Below are 8,527 nucleotides of genomic sequence, written 5' to 3' on the forward strand. Positions count from 1 at the left end.
ACAGGCAACGATAATGGATGGCATACAAATGTAACAATGAAGAACAATTAGCCTAGGTTGAGTAATGGTTTCAATTATTCTGACCATTCCCATTATCGTTTGCATAATGAAAGTTGATCCTGTCTTGGAACATGGGGATGGTTTCAGGTCTTGTGATTTTGCTCTTCTCAATGGACGTGTTGAAACTGTTATTTCTGAACATCTCACTTTTCAGATTGGGTTCTGAAAACTTCTGATAACTGCCATTAAAAGTTGCCTAATGGGATAGGGATAATTGAACAAAATCAGGTTCAGACAGATCCGTCTATATAATCATGTTGTTTTCCACATTGTGCGTTTTTTAGATCGTCATGCTGTTTATGGCACCTTTATTTCATGAACGGTTGGGTCTCTTGCCTCCATATTTGGTTTGATGTCTATTAGAATGGGTGGTTTGTCTTTGTACTGAAATAGACAACTATTGGGTCAGTGCTTTGATAATCAAAAACAAAATGCAAACATATTTTTGGGGTGTATAACATGTATTTGCAATATGGTTAAAAGAAAGGTACATTAGTTGGAAACACTAAGGCTATCTTATTGAAATATTAGGTTACTTATTATGAATGTCTAGTTTCAGGCTACTGAATTGTTGCTGTGAAATTACAAATTGCTGCAATTCAATCAAACCTACCATGGCAATGTTGCACACACACATACACCTTCCCTGAAAACTGAAAGCATAGAGGCTACCGCTACCCTGTGAGTAGTAACCATGGGAAAAAAGCCATCATGCATAACCACATTGCAGGTTCAATTTAAATGATCCCCATAACAACCTGAGGAAGACTCACCCAGAGACGTTATACCCACAGAGGGCACAAGGGCATGTGCCCCCTCAGAATTATAATAATTTATTAAATTTTTCAGATGATTACTAAATTATTTATGATCATAATTATTTATAAAAAAATATCTGTTAACAGTATTTTGCAGGGGGGGCACATTGACTGGAGAAGGAAAAGCATACCCCATATTCTCCCAAGTAAGTGTTCCTTCCAAAGTGCAGCACAGAGGCAGGACGCTAGATACTCTAGTGCAGTGGTTCCCAAACTGTGGGTAGTGCATCATCAGTTCATCTTGTCATGTTAGTCATTGCATAACTTAGAGCAATGGTTCCTAACTTTCTTCAGTTACTGTACCACCAACTGAATTTAGCTCTGTCCAGAGTACCCCTGAAGTACCCCCTCATGTACATTTGACCAGTAAGCCTCCCAGTGGATAGGCCAGGGACCACCAGAGGTGCTAGTACCCCTGGTTGGGAACCACTGCCTTAGAGAGCAATTTGTAACTTGTCAGAAATGTCCGGATCAACTAGCCCATGTCAGCTAACTATTTGTTATTTAGGTTTTTTAGCACATACAGTGTGGAGAACAAGTATTTGATACACTGCTGATTTTGCAGGTTTTTCTACTTACAAACATATAGAGGTCTGTAATTTTTATCATAGGTACACTTCAACTGTGAGAGACGGAATCTAAAACAAAAATCCAGAAAACCACATTGTATGATTTTTAAGTAATTCATTTGCATTTTATACATAAGTATTTGATACATCAGAAAAGCAGAACTTAATATTTTGTACAGAAACCTTTGTTTTCAATTACAGAGATCATACGTTTCCTGTAGTTCTTGACCAGGTTTGCACACACTGCAGCAGGGATTTTGGCCCACTCCTCCATACAGACCTTCTCCAGATCCTTCAGGTTTCGGGGCTGTCGCTGGGCAATAGAAACTTTCAGCTCCCTCCAAAGATTTTCTATTGGGTTCAGGTCTGGAGACTGGCTAGGCCACTCCAGGACCTTGAGATGCTTCTTACGGAGCCACTCCTTAGTTGCCCTGGCTTTGTGTTTCGGGTCGTTGTCATGCTGGAAGACCCAGCCACGACCCATCTTGTTGGCCAAGATCTCGCGATACATGGCCCCATCCATCCTCCCCTCAATACGGCGCAGTCAACCTGTCCCCTTTGCAGAAAAGCATCCCCAAAGAATGATGTTTCCACCTCCATGCTTCACGGTTGGGATGGTGTTCTTGGGGTTGTACTCATCCTTCTCCTTCCTCCAAACACGGCGAGTGGAGTTTAGACCAAAAAGCTCTATTTTTGTCTCATCAGACCACATGACATTCTCCCATTCCTCCTCTGGATCATCCAGATGGTCATTGGCAAACTTCCGATGGGCCTGGACATGCGCTGGCTTGAGCAGGAGGACCTTGCGTGCGCTTTTAGCCCTGATGTCCTTACACAGCTCTCTGGTCTTGGCCTTTGTGGAGAGGTTGGAGTCTGTTTGATTGAGTGTGTGGACAGGTGTATTTTAAACAGGTAAAGAGTTCAAACAGCTGCAGTTAATACAGGTAATGAGTGGAGAACAAGAGTACTTCTTAAAGAAAAACTAGCAGGTCTGTGAGAGCCGGAATTCTTACTGGTTGGTAGGTGATCAAATACTTAAGTCATGCAATAAAATGCAAATGAATTACTTAAAAATCATGTGATTTTCTGGATTTTTGTTTTAGATTCCGTCTCTCACAGTTGAAGTGTACCAATGACAAAAATTACAGGGGGGGGGGGGTTGGCCAATGCTGGAACCCCTGCTCTAGCGCAGACTCTTGGGAGGTATGTTTGTAAAACTTTTTTTTCCCCAAGATTCCTCCTTGATGAATAAATAAACGTTTTTTGGGGTTTCTCTGTAATACTAGCCACCTAGCAATTTTATGAAGTTGGCTTTAGCTAGCCAACTAGATAGGTTGCCAATCTCCCAACTCCATAACTAGCTACTACCAAGCCATTTCAGGCTATCAATCAAGTTAGAGTAGCTTGTCTAACTCACTTAGCTGGCATGCCTGCTGGCAAGGTTGATAGACTTTAGAAAAGCAAGTAATTACTAAATGTATTGAATAAGACATTCCTTTCAATCGTTTACCGATATGTTAGTAGAGATACAGAGAAGCATATTCAGAACCACTGGTCAGGATAGACAGCTCTAGACATGCAGAAAAATAATTCGTTTAAATGTAATCTGACACCTTATATCATTATATTTCTGTATTAATTATGCCATGATAAGTGACTATCGATAAGTGTTATAGAATTAGGCATAATGATCAGTACAGACCTGGGTTTGATCCCAGGCTGTGTCACAGTCGGCTGTGACCAGGAGACCCATGAGGCAGTGCACAATCGGCCCAGAGTCGTCCGGGTTAGGAGAGGGTTTGGCTGTCATGGTCATTATAGGTAGACATCTGAGTAGGAGAAGTGGCTATAATATTTCTGAACATTATTCAATTAGGCTATTTTCACAAAATGAAAAAGTTTATGAAAAACGATAGACATACGCAATCAAAAACAGTCACAAGGCTCAGGGAATTTATTCTGCAGCTCTGTATAACATTTTAGTCATTTAGCAGATGCTCTGATCCTCCAGAGTGACTTAATGCAGTCATCTTAAAGCAACTGACAAATGTTTTCTATGGAAAATGACCTATAATTACTTACGATACGAGTAAAATATTTTTTCCTTCAAAATGGTTTTTATTAAGTAGGTTAAAAAGCAGCTTTTCTGCATTGGAACGGTGTTGGCATACCCCAACAACAGAATGGTGGGGGGGGGGGGGGGGTATACTTAGAATTCACCAACCAGTGTAAAGGCAAAGAAAGTATTGTGGTGCTCAGATCACAAACAATGTTGGGGTATTTCAACTGAAGCCTTGGTAGATGTACAAGGCCTACAATGCTATTGGCATATATAGCTTACAATCACAAGGTACAGAAAATTCAACATATGTCATATAAACAACTCAACAAAATATTTAAGTAAAATGAATAGTCTGTTTATGAAAGTAGACAAATGATTATATTAAAATGCTGTCTTTCCCCACACAAGGCCTTAGAGTTTCAAACACTGTTTTCATGAATACATCACATTTCTTGCTTTACAACAACGAGATGCATAGGAATATGGAGAACAGTGAAAGTAAGATATGGTGGTGTGGTCTGTCCCTCGTTGGCAGTGACAGCCACAGTGCATTATTACTCACGGTACGAGTTTGAGACTGGCCTAGCGCGTACCAAAAGTAATAATGGACCGTAAAGCAGGCAGGTACTCTTGATCTTGTTTTTCTGTGGGACGAAATCCAAGGTTTGGTCTGGTTTAGAGGAGTCAACAATCCCATCCCACTTTGAAATACTGCAGGCCTCCAGGTTCATTGGCGGTTGAGGTTAGAGGTAAGGGTAGCTTCCATCTATGTGAAACAATGGGATATTAGCCTACACAACTTGATGTCAAAGGTAGGCTACATGATATCAAGGGCTCATTTTGAATAGCAGAACAATAAATAGGCCTAGAGGGCAGCTTGCAATGCGTAAGATAATAAACCAAGGCATTTGTTAGAGCATTGATCAGCACAAGACATGCCTAATTGAACATTTCTTTACTCAAATGTAGAAACGAATTCAGGTTTCATAGGCTATCGTTAGAATATTACAATGAACATAATTTGGCCTGTTTTGAATTGAATAATTGAAACTAGTGCTGTCAATTACACAATTTGAAGTCGACTTCAGATCCTGGGTGCGTCAACACTAGCCTTGCCAGGCGCTTAATCCTGAGAGTTTAAAGTGAACTATTCATTAAACCTCAAAGGATCAGGTGGTTTGCGAGGCCAAATCAACACACCGTGATGCAAAATAAAAAAGTTTGCGATTTTAGGCTTCATGGGGAAACATTTAGGTGTTTCAACTAATCAATTGACAAATAATAAATAGCATCTGATAAATTAAACTACCGATAACTAATAGTTTGATTATGAACGTTTGATCGTTACTTTTGCGTATCATACGACTTCATCATGATTAGAATATTATCAAACAACTGCATACTGAAGTTTCTCCTGGAAAGAAATAAGTTATTTTCTAAATAATAAGTTGTCCTCACAACTTACCATATAATAGAGAACACAATGCCAAGCGTCTTGAGACTCCGTGGTTGCTGCTGCCACATCACCTCTACTCAATTGACTGACTTCAGGCCTATCATCTAGGCCATCTCCCAATTTTGGTTTCATCAATATATACAAATGTGTACTTCCCTTGTGTTCCCTCGCTGAATGGAGAGGACTGGTAGAGGCTGCCAGCTTTGGAAGTGCTTTTTATGCACACCTTCCTGTAGTGGCCAGGAACTTGATGGTCATTCCCAAGCCGGAATTCCTGTGTGTGTTTCCAACTGATAAAATAGTTGTGAAGTGCTAACACACTCCATCCTGCAGAAAATGCTCCATGAATGACATCTTCAAAGAACTACGTGCTGTCTAGTGTCCAGGTATAAAGCAGCTTGATTTGTAAAAAAAAACCAATTGTCTGTGTTTATAAAAACTAATAAATTAGACCATTATACTATACATATGTAGGATCTTAATTTGAGCCAGTTTGCTACAGCAGGAAAATAATTCTTCAGCAACAGGAAATGTGCATTATTATGTGGATTACAATCAATGGACGTTTTTGTAGGGCCTGATACATTTTTCGTAAGGGAAAATCAAGTTTAACATTTCTAAAGGGAAATTACAAAGGTCAGAAGCCTTTTTAACTATATATATGAAGTGCTTCCATTTCTAAATGGTAAAATAGATATGTATAAAAAATACCCTCAAAGAAAAGGTGACATTCTGTACTGTCACATCATATCAAACATTTGATCTCAAATCCAAAATCCTGGAGTATAGAGCCAAATATATTTTTTAATGACTTCACTATCCAAATACATATGGAAGGGAGTATATAGTTAGCTGCCTACAGTCATTGTTTCGAAGGGATATTTTAATTCAAGACTGGGGTATAAGTCAGAGTGTGTGGATTGAAAACAGTGATTTATCCTGGCTCGTTAGGGTCTTTGCCGTTGGCCTTTATAAAACTATGTTAGGTCCACTTTGACGCAGATCCGTTTCCTGTGTGAGGGAGACTTTGTATTGTTCTGAGGGCCCAGAGTGCAGTATCACCATCCTCCAGTCACTTCCCGCTTCCTCTCAAACAGGAAATGCTGCCCTGCTACTTTCCACCAATATTACAGATTTAAATTCAAGTATGCTAGTTGTACAATTTTGTATTTTGAGGAGAGGACTTATTGGAACCTATTGACAGTTAGATGAGTTTCACATTGTAAGCATTCCACTGGGCACAGACATCAATTCAACGTCTATTCCAACAACGCTGATTAAACCAGTTCTTGCCCAGTGGCATTGGTCTGTTGATACAGGTGTAGGATCATTATTTTACCACTCTGTTGTTGTTAAGAATTTTCCTGCACCGCAGGATTTACATAAATTCACTATATTGCATTTTTCACGTAGCCTAATTATGGCTAGCAAATAGCCTAACCATTGAATAAGCAACATTGCAGTGGCGAGAAAAGTGTGAATGGACTAAACATTCAAGTCCTGTTTCAGCAGGATTATTTTGCTGCTACAATACTGGTCAAATCAAGATCCTACACCTGTACACCTGAGACGAGAATTACTAAGCGTTCCACCAGGTGAAATGTTTATCCCTTGCTGAAAAAACTGGTGCAAACACCTAATTAAAAGTGGAAACATTCCACTGGGCACAGATATCATTTCAACATATAGTTTTGATTTACATTTATACTGAACAAAAATATAAACGCAACATGCAACAATTTCAACGATTTTATGGAGTTACAGTTCAAAAAGGAAATCTGTCAATTAAAATAAATAAATTAGGCCCTGATCTATGGATTTCACATGAATGGGAATACAGATGTGCCTATGTTGGTCTCAGACACCTCCCCCCAAAAAAGGTAGGGGCGTGGATCAGAAAACCAGTCCGTATCTGATGTGACCATCATTTGCCTCATGCAGTGTGACACATCTATTTCACATAGAGTTGATCTGGCTTGTGTTGGTTGTGGCCTGTGGAATGTTGTCCCACTCCTCTTCAATGGCTGTGCGAAGATGCTGGATATTGACGGGAACCAGAACATGCTTTATAATACAAGTCAATCCAGAACATCCCACAAATGCTCAATGGGTGACATGTCTGGTGAGTATGCAGACTATGGAAGAACTGGGACATTTTCAGCTTCCAGGTGTTGTGTAGAGATGCTTGCGACATGGGGCTGTGCATTATCATGCTGAAACATGAGGGGATGGGGGGCAGATGAATGGCACGACAATGGGCCTCAGGATCTCGTCACGGTATCTCTGTACATTCAAATTGCCGTTGATAAAATGAAATTGTGTTCGTTGTCTGTAGCTTATACCCATTCCATAACCCCACCGCCACCATGGGGCACTCTGTTCACAACGTGGTCTGCGGATGTGAGGCCAGTTGGACGCACTGCCAAATTCTCTAAAACAATGTTGGAGGCAGCTTATGGTAGAGAAATTAACATTAAATTCTCTGCCAACAGCTCTGATAGATATTCCTGAAGTCAGCATACCAATTGCATGCTCACTCAAAACTTGAGACATCTGTGGCATTGTGTTGAGTGACAAAAAAAATCACATTTTAGACTGGCCTTTTATTGTCCCCAGCACAAGGTGTACCTGTGTAATGATCATGCTGTTAAATCAGCTTCTTGAGATGCCACACCCGTCAGGTGGATGGGTTAAAAATCACAGAATTTGAGAGAAATAAGGTATTTGTACGTACAGTATAGAACATTTAGGTGATCTTTTATTTGAGGTCATGAAACATGGGACCAACACTTTACATTATGTGTTTATATTTTTGTTCAGTGTGTTTATGTTGTCAACAAACGTGAATTCGATGTGAAATCAGCATAAAAAGATAGCATGTCATTGGATTTAGGTTAAACGTTGGATAATAAGACGAAATTCCTTTATGTTGATGACTTTGTGCAAATCCAATCAGTTTAACACTTTGATTCAACGTCATCACATTAAAAAATGTCTCATTGGTCCTATATGGTTTAAACTAGGCTGTTCATATCATTTCTTGATGAAAACAAAATGATTCATATGATATTCAAAAAGTAAATAGGATATTTGACTGAATAATGAGCTAAGAGGTTTTATAGTCTGTGCAAATGTGTTCGAAACATTGTTTTTGCAAGGTCTTTTCAGTCTGTGACCTTAGTAACATGACAACTTGTCTGTGGGAGTGGTCTTGGTCATTTTTACTAACTGCACAGAGACACGTCTCCAATGCATAAATCCTTTGGAGTCTAAATAAGTCTGCAGTGTTAAGGCTATAACTGAAGTCCATCAATGACCAAAGTCCAACATAAAATGGTTCCCACATATTTCAAGGATCAAGAACTACTGAATGTTTTAACACATTGTCTTGTATGGCTTTTATTTTCCGATGTTTTTCATTCTAGACACTGTTAAAGATGTGTATGAGGAGGTGTAAATGATCCCTTTCAAATAAAGAGGGGTGGGGTCTCAATCCAGAGCAGTGACATGATTTCCAGCACTGGGAGCCAAACAGGAATTCCTGGCTCCCAAGGGCAAGGCT

The 8,527-nt window shown here is 39.7% G+C and overlaps 1 long non-coding RNA gene across 1 annotated transcript; it reads right to left on the minus strand.

Annotated features, from left to right (window-relative positions):
* Positions 1 to 3,378: 3,378 nt before the first annotated feature.
* Positions 3,379 to 5,371, minus strand: LOC118937358. Its single transcript, XR_005034636.1, has 2 exons — positions 4,975 to 5,371; positions 3,379 to 4,275 (listed from the first exon to the last, which is right to left on the minus strand). It is a non-coding gene; the product is annotated as an uncharacterized LOC118937358 (long non-coding RNA).
* Positions 5,372 to 8,527: the final 3,156 nt, after the last annotated feature.

Source organism: Oncorhynchus mykiss, chromosome 11 (assembly GCF_013265735.2).
Source record: "Oncorhynchus mykiss isolate Arlee chromosome 11, USDA_OmykA_1.1, whole genome shotgun sequence".
Taxonomy (NCBI): domain Eukaryota; kingdom Metazoa; phylum Chordata; class Actinopteri; order Salmoniformes; family Salmonidae; genus Oncorhynchus; species Oncorhynchus mykiss.